The following is a 13,301-nucleotide window of genomic DNA, read 5'->3' on the forward strand; positions in this document are numbered from 1 at the left end:
ATGCCTTCTCTGAGGTTGTAGTATTCAGGAGCTGGCTGCTCATGATCCTTTGTTCTTAGCTTTTCTCTCACATGGAAGTGCACATAGGGACCTTTCTCCTTTCTCTTTCTGGTTCCTATGAGTTTAAGCTTCTGGCTTGCTCCCTGTGGCTTCTCTCTCCACCTAACTTCCACTCTGCCTATAGACTCCAGTGATCCGGATTAAACCCCAACCTGGTTCAGTTGGGCCACACTTTTACAAAAGTAACATCTTGAAGAGATTTTATTTATAATGGGTCCATACTCACTTGAATGTGAACCAAGACCAAGAACACAAATATATATATAAATATATATATGTTACATACATATACATATACACAATTCAGTCCACTACCTAAGGGAATAAGGACTTTAAGAGATTTGAGAAGGAAAAAAGAGAGATAGTTATAGGATGAGAATGATGTTGAGGTACAGAAATATAAATTTTATTTATCATAGGCACTGGATTTATTGTTTAGATGATTTGCATGTATATTTTCTCTACTGACTTATAATGCTTTTCAAAATTAATCTCCAGCATGAATATCAGTGTGGAGGGACTACTAGATTAAAGGACATTTACATGTACAATTATATCTCCAACTAAATTAGCCAAGCAAAAATTATGCTTCCAAATTAATAATTTGGTTTATTAGTCCAATTCTTCCATAATTAGATGCTTGCCTCTTAAGCTCGGTTAAGCCTTTGACAAAGAGTATAGACACAGAAGGAAAGGCCTTAAAGGGAACTCGAAGATGCATTTGGTTAAATGCTTTAAGAGTTTTTCTTTCTAATGCCACTTATCAATTCTCTTTAATAGTTTTATGGATGAAGAACCAACCAACTCATTAAGAAAATGCTTGAAACTAAATTGTGTAAAATAAATTTCATGTGTAAGTAAACCACTCTAGTGGTTTATATTTTCATAACAAAATTTGATTTGCTTTTAAAAATATTTTTCACATGATAAATATGAGATAGTAGAGATTAGTGTTTCCATATATTAGCAATAAAAATTTGGAGAGCAAAACTTAAAAATAATAGACTTTATAAGAGCAACAAAAACATTATATACTTATGAATGCATTTATTAAATGTGTGCACACCTACACAGTAAACTGAAACAATCTCGAAAAAAAAATAAGGTTGGAGGACTTTCACTCCCTAATTTCAAGACTTATGAAGTGACAGTAACTGAGACAGTGTGATATTCATTTCCAGATAGAAAAATAGATACTTGAAATAGAAGAGTTTAGAAACAGGCCTACCATATACAGTCAATAGATTTTCAACACAGACACGAAGAAATTTCAGTGAAGAAAGGAATTTTTTTCAACAAGTGGTTTTGGAACAACTGGATAAACATGAAAAATAATGAACCTTGGTCCCTACCTCAAACCATTCACAAACATAATTTTGAGATAGATCACAGATTTAGACATAAAAGTATATAAAAAGTATATAAATCTTCTAGAGGAAAATGGATAAACTGGACTTTATCAAAATGAAAAAGCCATAGACCGGTCCTGGATACAGAAAATAGAAAGAATTCCTACAAGTCAATAGTAAGAAGACAAAAAAACACAATTAAAATGGGAAAAAACATTTTATCAGAAACTTCACAAAAGATGATATAGGAATAGTCGATAAACATATGAAAAGCTGCTCAACATCATTAGTCATCAGGTAGATGCAATAGAGAGGTTGAGAGCATAGCCTTCAGAGTCAGATGGCCTGGGTTTGAATAAAAGCTCCAGTACTTAGAAACTTTAACTAAAATATATAGCATTTCTGAGACTCAATTTGCTCATCTGTAAAGTAGTGTTTTCGTGTGTGTGTGTATGTTTTATTAGAGCAGTTGTAGATTTATAGAAAAGTCATGCAGAATGTAAAGAATTTCCGTTTACACCATATGATGGTTTGGAGGTTTTATGGACCTCAGAAAATTATGTTCCTAAAATTAATCCATTCCTGTGGGTATGGACATATTTTAAGCAAGGTTTTGGGTAAGTAGGATCTTAAGATGTGACCCACCTCATTTAGGATGGGTCTTAATCTTCTTATTGGGGTCCTTCATAAAAGGATGAAATTCAGAGAGAAAGAAAACCACAGAAGCTGAGAGAAAAAGCCCCAGGGACCAGAAGCTGAAAGCAAAAAACATAGTAGAGAAAGGGGGAACCAGTAGACCTGCCATTTACCTTGCCATGTGACAGAGGAGTCCTGAATCATTGGCAGCCTGTCCTCAGGAAGAAGGTATCATCTGGTGATGCCTTGATTTGGATATTTTCATGGCCTCAGAACTCTAAGCTTGTAAGCTAATAAATCCCTATTGTTAAAAGTCAATCCAGGCTGGGCCATGGTAGCTTAGCAGGCAGAGCTCTCACCTGTCATGCCAGAGACCTGGATTCAATTCCCTATGCCTGACCATGCAAAAAAAAGCAAGTCCATTTCTGCTATATTCCATTTTAGCAGCTTTAGCAAATTGAAACACCCCACTTCCCCCACATATTTTTTCCTATTATTAACATTTTGAATTAGTGAGGTACCTTTGCTACAATTGATGAAATATTTTTCTCATTATACTCTTACTATATAGTCCATGGTTTACATTAGGGCTCACTCTTTGTGTTGTACAGTTCTATGGTTTTTTAAAAGAAGTTTATTCTGGCAACATATTTACAATCTAAAATTTCCCATTTATCCACTTTCAATTATGCAATTCAATGGTTTTAATTGCATTCACAATGCTGTGCTACAATCACACCACCCATTACCAATACTTTTCCATCACCTCAAACAGAAACTCTGTACCAATTACTCTAGTAATTTGCATTCTAGTTTCTGACTATGAATTTGCATATCTAATTATTTTGTGTAAGTGAGATCATGCAGTATTTTTACTTTTGTATATGTTTGTGTTTTGCATTCATTCTTGTTTTTCTTTCAGTTTTTGATTTGCCTCCTCTGAAGCCTTTCCTCAGCAACCACTGGCTTTGAATTCTTGTTAAATATCTCATTGAATAGTGAAGACATGGATAGTTCAGATTCAGTCTTATGTTGACTTGACCCAAGTACTCTGCTTCTACCACAAAACGAGGCAAAGCAATGAGCAATGGCTACAGCTCAGACTCCATGCTTAGCCCAAATCTTCCACCCTATTTTACAGAAAACCTGTGTAAGGCATTTAAGTATCCATTATGTCAAAGACTCCAGCTGCCAGTTTAATGGCCTTGATCAATAGGTTCAGCTCTTATTATTTTCTTCTATTCTGGTCCTGGACCTCATCGTTTTGAGCATAGCTTTGTATTTTTAAATTAAAACACTTATGTCTATTGCTCTTTGTTGGAGAGATCTACATTGTACTGATGGGAAGAAAGAATGCTTCTTACATGCTTTTACATGATAATCTCTCTTAAATTAAAATTTGAGGACTAGGACATGTAAAGCTTACAGAAGAAAATAAATTGGATTAGGGTTTGGTGAACTGGGTACTTGGTATGGTTCGGTCAACACTATCTCTGCTATCATAGACAAATTATTTAATTTTTTGAGGCTAAATTTTCTAGTTGATAAGATTACAAGTCTGAACCATATAAACTCCAATTCCCTTTCACTTCTTTTTTTATTTTACTCTGACTGAGAGTGTATGAACTGGCAATTCATAGAACTGCTTGAATTACCCATAACAATTCTTTATATATATATATATATATATATATATATATATATATTTTTTTTTAAACTGTTACTAGCATTTAAAAATCTGGAGATTTTACATAAAAATCTAGATTTTATCTTAAAAAAAAAAAGAGAAGTAATTGAAACATTGGGTCAACACTGCAATGAAGCAACAATAACAGGAACCGCATAATGTTTGTCTCCTTTCATTGGGTCATACATTCCACAGCCCCCACCATTCCCTATTGAAACACTCAGTGCCTTCATTTGTTTGTGTTACTTCCTGGCCACCTTGGCATGTGAATTTAAGCCAATTGTTCTCTAACTTTCATGTATATAAAAAAAAAACCCACTAAGAGAAATGAAAATTCCTGAGCAACATCCCTAAAGGTTCTGATTCATCAGGTCTTTTCCTGAGACAAGAAATCTACATGTTCAAGAAGCATTACAGATGGATACCACAGAAGCTGTGGACCACACTTCAACAGGCATTGCTTTAGGCTGTTATACACAGGCATCATCTTATCACCTTGAATATTGTCATTAATTGCCAGTCTACACACCACCAATATTGTTATTAGGAAAATCACTGGCTGCCATGTCTGTTGATGGTCTTTGAATCAGTAATTATTAGCATGTAAACTCAAAGGAGTTCCAGTTAAATGGTACATAAATATGTTAAATAGGGGCATGTGGCAGACATTGCTGGATTTTGTTTGAGGACAAAAACGTGCCTGCTAAAATTCACATTTCTCTTGCAACTTGGAGTGTCCATGGGATACAATTCTGACCAACAAGATGTATGTAGAAGTTACTAGGTGAGGCATCTTGGAAAGTTCTGTAAGAAAGAATGATTCAGCTGGCAAATGTTTTTTGCCCTTTATCTTCCCCCTTTTCTGTCTGAAATACAGATTCACTGTTGGAGGTACAGCAACTATCTTGCTAAGGATAGTCAGACAGAAAAGAAGAAAGCTTAGGTCTGCTTGTGTGATGGAACTGCTGTATCAGTCCTGGATAGTCTAATTTTCTTTCTTTTTTCATATGCAAATTCTATTTTACCTGATACAGTGTATAAAAACTTGGAGAGGGTCCTCTTTTATCATATTTTCAAAGGGACCAATGATTTTCACAAGAAAAAGGCACTCATTTTTCAGCAGGCATTCATTAGGACATCAATTTGGAATTCACAGAACAGATTAATCAGTGCACCATGGCATGTATTTTCTAAAGAAAGTTATATCAATCAGAATTAATTCATCAGAGAGGAGATTTCAATATGTATTTACTCAGCCTCTGCAGTACCAAACAGTGCAGGAATGTTCTCTTACAGAGTTGTTAGGGAAGATTAACGATTTAATGTATTTGTATCATGCTTTGTGGTTTTTAGGACACTTTGCAATTAAAAAAACATGGGCCTCTGTGCCCTGGTGACAATATTCAAGAATGTATTGTGCTTCCCATCTCATTCAAAATTTTTTTTCTTAAATTCACTAGTCAGTAGATTCTCCTAGAGCAAAAGTCAGACTATTTCATATTGTCAAGTTTAGAAGGGGTTTAAAAGTCATCTACTGTCTAGACTGCTGATAGACTACAAAATGTGGTTGCCATTTTTAACAGTATGTCCATGGCCAAAAGGATCAAGAGACAAGACCAGGATTAATGAAGGTTGAGTATTGTGGGGGAAAGAAGCAGCTCATCTCAAAAGGACACAGGAATCCAGAGTGGATGGATACAAAAAGGTGACACATTTGCCAGGCAGACAGCCACAGCTCTGCCTCAGTAGCCTTGATAAAGATAAAAGTGGAGGTCCTAGGAGCTTTCAGCCCTGGGCCGGTTTGAAAGATTTATGTACCCTAAAAAAGCCATGTTTTAATCCTAATCCCGTTTTGTAAAGGCAGCCGTTTCTTCTAATCCCTTTTCAACTCTATAGGTTGGAAACTTGATTAGGTTATCTCCATGGAGATTGTGGGTATTAAACTTGATTAGATGGAGATGTGTCTCCACCCATTCCAGGTGGGTCTTGATTAGTTTACTGGAATCTTTTTAAAAAAAGAAGTGAAAGCATTTTGGAGAAAGCTTGAGAGTGACAAGAATGATATAGTCACAAAAAACAGAGAGTCCACCAGCCAGTGACTTTTGTAGATAACGCAGGAGAACACCCCCAGGGGAGCTTCATGAAGCAGGAGGCCTGGAAAGGAAGTTAGTAGATGTTGCCATGTGCGCCATGTGCCCTTCCAGTTGAGAGAGAAACTCTGAACTTTATTGGTCTTTCTTGAGTGAAGGTAACCACTTTTTGGTGCCTTAATTTGGACATGTTTATAGACTTCCTTTAATTGGGACATTTTCTCAGCCTTAGAACTGTAAACTAGCAACTTATTAAATTATCCTTTTTAAAAGCCATACTAGTTCAGGTATATCGCATCCCAGCAGCCAGCAAACTAGAACAAGCACAACTGGGAAATCTGTTTCTTTTTTTTTTTTTTTTTCCTATTTACTGCTCCCTGAATATTTAAGGGGCTCTACCTCACTTTCTTAGAATAACTGGATGGATCAAAGCTCTGTGTGGAAGCAGTGGCCACTGCAAGGTCCCTTACAGGAGAAGGAACACGACAGCTTCCATGGTGGTCATTGGGCTGGTCCTCAGTTTCGTCATTGGTCACATAGCCCCTTCCGATGATAGCATTGCAGAACATGGCTGCTCAAAGTGACCTTGGGGACTGCCAAGCCCTGAGTTTCCCAAAATGCGTTTTGCACAACATTAGAAAAAAATATTACATCATCATTTAAATTAGCTACTAAACAGATTTCTTAGTTCAGGACTTCTCATAGCTTTCAACATGCCTAATATGCACTGTGAATTTTTGAGAGGATGGATTCTCAAAATTACTTGATTGTGGATACCACTATGTTTTTTTTCCCCCAATTTTACTAAGATATGTTTACACATTACACAAATCATCTAAAGTATACAATCATTGGCTCATAGTATCATCACATGGTAATTCGTACATCCCTATGATCAATTTTAGAACATTTTCATTACTCCAGAACAGAAATAAGGATAATAAAAAAAACCCACATCCTCCCATACCCTTTATCCCTGCCACTGTTGACCCCTAGTATTGGTGTAGTAAAATTTTTAGTGTTGATTAAATTATACTAAAATATTACTGTTAACTATAATCTATAGTTTTCAATAGTCATGTTTTTTTTCCATATACCCCTCTATTATTTATTTTACATTTGTGGTAGTTCAGACAAGAACCTATTTATATTCATAGTGTTAATTGGTGACAAAAAAGACTTTAAGGAACCACTTACAATCATATTCAAATAAAATATGGCCCTAGTATTTATAATCCCAATAATAAGTTACTGTCACCTCTTTTCATTCCCAAACATTTAAGTTCACCCTTTTTAACTATTCTGTACATATCAGATAACCACTCCCCTTCTCTAGCTTCTGTCTATTCCTAGCCACCCTATATTCTGTGTTTTAAGGTTCTGAGTTTACATGTTCTAGTTAGTTTGTATTAGTGAAATCACAATATTGGTCCTTTAGTGTCTGGTTTATTTCACTCAGCATTATGTCCTCAAGGTTCATCTATATTGTCACATACTTCATGACCTCATTCTTTCTTACTGCTGCATAATATTCCATCACATGTACATACCAAATTTTGTTCATCATCTGTTGTTGGACTCTTGGAACGTTTCCATCTTTTGGCAATTGTGAATAATGCCACTATGAACATCGATGAGCAAATGTTCATGTTCCTGTTTTCGGATGTTCTGAGTATACACCAAGTAGTGGAATTTCTGGGCTGTAGGGCAACTCAATATTTAGTTTTCTGAGGAGCTGCTAAACTGTCTTTTACATTTGGAAGTGAGGAAGTGGCTGCACCATTTTACATTCCCACCACCAATAAATAAATGTTCTTATTTCTCCACATCCTCTCCAACATTTGTAGTTTCCTGTTTGTTTAATAACAGCCATTCTTCTAAGTGTGAGATGATATCTCATTGTGGTTTTGATTTGCATTATCCTAATAGCTAATTAAGATGAACACCTTTTCATGTGCTTTTTAGCCATTTGTGTTTCCTCTTTGGAAAACATGTCTATTCATATATTTGTCCATTTTACAATTGACAAAGTTTGTTTGCCCTTTTATTGTATAGCTGTATATATACTGGACATCGAAACTTTATCAGATATATGGTTACCAAATATTCTCTCCTATTGAGTTGGCTGCCTCTTCACCTGTTTGATAAGGTTCTTTGAAGCACAGAAGTGTTCAATCTTGAGGAGTTCTCATTTATGTATTTTTTTTAATTTCATTGCTTGTGCTTTGGGTGTAAAGTCTAAGATGGTTCCTCCTATCACTAGGTCTTGAGGGTGTTTCCTTATATTTCTTCTAGGAATTTTATGGTATTAGCTCTTATATACAGGTCTTTTATTCATTTTGAGTTTGTTTTTGTATAGGGTGTGAGGTTTCATTCCTTTAGATATGGATATCCAGTTCTCCCAGCCCCATTCATTGAAGACACCATTCTGTACAAGTTCAGTGGATTTGGGGTCCTTGTCAAAAATCAATTGACCATAGATCTGAGGGCCTTTCTCTGAACTCTCAATTTTATTCCATTAATCAATATGTCTGTCTTTGTGCCAATATCATGCTGTTTTGACCACTGTGACTTTATAATAAGCTTTAAAGTCAGAAAGCGTTAAGTCCTCCCATTTCATTTTTCCTTTTTTAAGGATTCTTTTGGCTACTTGAGGCCACTTTACCCATCAAATAAATTTAATGACTAATTTTTCCAAGTCTGCAAAGTAGGTTGCTGGAATTTTGATTGGCATTGCATTGAATCTACTGATCAGTTTGGGTAGAATTGCCATCTTAATGACATTTCGCCTTCATACCCTGAACACGGACTGTCTTTCTACCTATTTAGGTCATCTTTGATTTCTTCTTGCAATGTTTTGTAGTTTGGTATGAATAGGTCCTTTGCATCCTTGGTTAAATTTATTCCTAGATACTTTATTTTTTAGTTGCTATTGTGAATAGAATTTTTTTCTTAATTGCCTCCTTGGTTAGGTCATTACTTGTGTATATAAATTCTACTGATATCTGTGCGTTAATCTTTTATTCTGCTACTTTGTTGAATTTATCAACTTAAAAAGCTTAGTTGTAGATTTTTCAGGATTTTCCAAACATAGGATCATGTCATCTGCAAATAATGAGAGTTTTACTTCTTCCCTTATGATATGGATGATTTTTATTTCTCTTTCTTGAGAACTAAAGAAAGCTAGAACTTCTGGCACAATGTCGAGTGACAATGGTAACAATTGGCATCTTCGGAGGAAGGCTTTCAGTCTCTGTGGATTTTCCATATATGTCCTTTATCATATTGAGGAACTTTCTTTCAATTCCTATCTTTTGAAGCTTTTTATCCAGAAAGGATGTGAATTTTGTCTGATGCCTTTTCCTCATTAATTGAGATGATTATGTAATTTTCCCTTTAAATTTGTTAATGTGTTTTATTGCATTAATTGATTTTCTTGTGTTGAACTACCCTTGCATGCCTGGAATAAACTCAACTTGCCTCTCGTTGATATAATTCTTTTAATGTGCCATTGAATTTGATTTGCAAGTATTTCGTTTAGAATTTTTTTTATCTATATTCATTAGACAGACTGGTCTGTAGTTTTCCTTGCTTATAGTATCCTTATGAGGTTTTGGTATTAGAGTGATGGTGCTTCACAGAATGAATAAGGTAGTGTTTTAGTTTGCTAGCTGCTGGAATGCAATATACCAGAAATAGAATGGCTTTTAAAAAAGGGAATTTATTAAGTTGCAAGTTTACAGTTCTAAGGCCAAGAAAATGTCTCAATTAAAGCAAGTCTATTCAAATGTCCAAATTAAGGTACCAATAAGAGACTAACTCAACTCAAGAAAGGCCTATGAAGTTCAGGGTTTCTCACTCAACTAGAAAGGCACATGGTGAATATGGGGACATCTGCTAGCTTTCTCTCGGGTTTTTTGTTTCATGAAGCTACCCTGGGGGTGTTTTCCTTCTTCATCTCCAAGGTCTCTGACTGTGTGGGCTCTTGTTCTTGTGGCTTTATGACTCGCTCCAAAATATTTTCTCTTTTAAAGGATTCCAGTAAAGTAATCAAGACCCACATGGAATGGTGGAGTCACATCTTCCTCTAATCAAAGGTAATACCCACAATTGGGTGAGTCACATCTTCATGGAGATAATCTAATCAAGTTTCCAACACACAATACTGAATGCGTCAGGATTAAAATATGGCTTTTCTAGGGAAAATAATCCTTTCAAATCAGCGTACTTAGTGTTTCCTTTTCTTCAACTGTTTAGAAGAATTTGAGCAGGAATAGTGTTAGTTTCCTTGGAATATTTTGGTAAGAAACGCCATCTAGCCCTGGGTTTTTCTTTGTAAGGTGGTTTTTGATGACTGATTGACTCTCTTTACTTGTGATTGTTTGTTGAGATCTTCTGCTTCTTCTTGAGTTAGTATAGGTTGTTTGTATGTTTCTAAGGAATAGTCCATTTCATCTAAGTTGTCTAGTTTGTTGGCATACAGTTATTGATAGTATCCTCATGACTTTTTAAAATTTTTATTTTCAGTACATTAAATTTACCCATAAAAACATTCTAAAAAGTACAATTTTCTTTTTTAACAGAGTATGATAAAACATAAAGAGATCCAAAACAGAATACTTGACATTTACAATTCAAATCAAATTAGAATATTAAATATTTACAAAACTATATCTTTTAAAAATATGTATAAATGTATGGTCCATGCAACAGTGGTTCAGTGGCAGAATTCTTGCCTGCCATGCCGCAGACCTGGGTTTGATTCCCAGAGCCTGCCCATGCCAAAAACATCAAAATTCAAATAAGACTTTTTTTTAAGTACATGCAATTTTTTGGATTAACATAAAGGAATGGCTCAAAAAATGTAAGAGTTTTCCTTCATTCCTAAAAGGAAAATATGTCCAATAGAAGCTATGAAGATTCTTGAGTACACAAGGTTTGTTTTCAGTTTCAGTACCAAAGCCTTTATCCTTTTTGTGCGTATGAGAACTTACACATAGTTCTTTTAAGAAGCAAGTGGTGAGGGCTTCCCACAGCACTAGGAGCTGTGGCTGGGGACGGGTGATCTTTGCCCCCCTCAGTAATAGGAACGCTGATCTTTTGGCCTCAACCAGCAGAGTATGTAGTTCTCTGGAATCTTGCAAGTCTTGCTTAAAGATGCTCTTTTTTCATTCTGACCCATGGGACCTGTGACTCTTCAGCCTCTTCAGAACCCACTGCATTAAGTGTCACCAGACTCGTTCTTTGGGCCCCACCTGCGCGGTGGGGAAAGGCCTCTGTGATGGGTGGGGCAGAGACGCGGCTTCCCTGACAGCCACTCAGCCATACCGACATGTAACACCATCAGTTATCAGTGTGCAAACCAGGAAGGCCTAAAATAACACCCTACTGCAAAAGAAAAAGCGACATGAAAATGATAGGAAGCCAGAAGGGCGCACCCATCTCCCATGGCAAGTGCTCACTAGCAATCCCGAGCATGCGTGCCAGGGGCCGACAGGGCGCAGCTGGGCCCGGGGCAGGCAGGGCCACCTCGCCACAGCTGCAGCGTGAGCCGACCTAGAGCGCTAAACAGTGAATTAAAATCCTGAACCTAGTAACTACCACAGGAGCAAGCCGACTGCTGTAATCCTTTAGAAACTGTTGGTGATGCTGGCTTTTATAATCCCAATCACATCGATGCTTCCGAGAAGTTTTTGTCTGTATCGTTTTTACTGTAAGTGCTAGCTCCCATTTCCCCAGTGCTCTTCAGCAATTAGGCGTTTCAAAATATTTAAATGGCTCATTTTTTTCTCCATTCCATATTCAACAGAAAATAAGGTAGACATTTGAGTGTTTTGCTTAAAAAAAACCGAAAGATGTATTCTACTGATCTGGACATTCTACTTCCCCCATTCTTGGAGATAACAAACAGGGTTAGAAATGTGACCGGCGGGAAGGTTAGGCTGCACGGATGCGCGGACAGGACCTCCTGGCAGTCGGGAGTCGCCAGAACCCCGCGGGAACTGCGATCTGGGCTTCCAGCTCACTGGCTAGGAAGCCTGCTGCCGAAACCAAAGATGCTCTCTAGCGTATCGACTTTGGTTGTTTCTTGAGAGAAATTCCTCGGATACAACTCTAGATGCAACACCCCCACCCCCACTCCCGCCACCTACAGCGCCGCCGGGGTCTGATCACAGGAGTCCAGGGCGCCGCACATACCCCTGGCCAAGAACAAGTTCTCCTGGGATGGCTGGAGCCGCCACACGCTGTCTGAATCTAGTCACCTCAATGCAGCACGTTAAAATATTTTGTCGTTTTTAAGGTTAACATCCAATATTTACCAAAGCATTTAAAGGGGAACACTTACACTCCCCAATACTGACCACTGAAACAAAAACACTTAATATGCTGTTTTTTTTCTTTTGTGATGAGACAGTTTCCAACAATGCCACTGTGTCCAAACAGGATTTGTTTAAAATATTTCTTTGCTTTTAAAAAAACAAATACTCTAAATGTTTGGTCTTCAGCAGATATCCGGGCCACTGCAAAGGTCTTTGGGGATATTAAAATTGGAAACATTAGTGAACACCTCTGTTCTCCTTGACAGACCATGCCAAGTGCCAGTCTAGTACTCTGTAAAGCAAAGTTGGGTCAGTTTTCATTATTTTGACATTTTGTAGTTGCAATTTTTTAAGAGATCAGTGTAACATCTCCCAAATCAGTTGTTGTAAAGGGTCACCATTACTACAAAACTGTAGGTAATACCATGCACGGGAATAGGGAATAGAACAAGGAGGCTTGTGATTCTGGGCATAGAAATAAAACTCTCGTAAAATAAAACTCTAAAGAGCGATACTAAAAGCCTTTCTAAAAAAAAAAAAGTCAAAACTTACTGCTTTCGTTTTAGTGAAGCCAGGAAACTGATCTCAAAATTTGAAGCCTCATGTCACAGTGTGTTTTAATTTGCTAGCTGCCGGAAAGCAACACACCAGAGACGGATTGGCTTTTAATAAAAGGGGATTTATTTTGTTAGTTCTTCAGAGGAAAGGCTGATAACTTTCCACTGAGGTTCTTTCTTACGTGGAAGGCACAGGATTGTCTCTGCTGGCCTTCTCTCCAGGCCCCCGGGTCCCAACAACTTTCCCTGGGGTGACTTCTTTCTCCATCTCCAAAGGCCTGGGCTGAGCTGCAAGTGCTGAGATGAGGAATGCCGAGCTGCTTAGGCTGTGCTACGTTGTGATCTCTCATTTAAGCACCAGTCAATTAAGTCAAACATCACTCATTGCAGCAGACACACCTCCTAGCCGACTGCAGATGTAATTAGCAACAAATGAGGTTCACGTACCATTGACTTATGTCCACAGCAACAAGACTAGGTATGCTCACCTGGTCAAGTTGACAACTGAATCTAATAAATACACAGCGCTTCACATTTTAGAGTATATTCTTTTGATTCACACCAATTCTGCATGAAGCTGATTGTCCCATTTTTAGAGCCCT

This window comes from Tamandua tetradactyla, chromosome 5 (assembly GCF_023851605.1).
Source record: "Tamandua tetradactyla isolate mTamTet1 chromosome 5, mTamTet1.pri, whole genome shotgun sequence".
Taxonomy (NCBI): domain Eukaryota; kingdom Metazoa; phylum Chordata; class Mammalia; order Pilosa; family Myrmecophagidae; genus Tamandua; species Tamandua tetradactyla.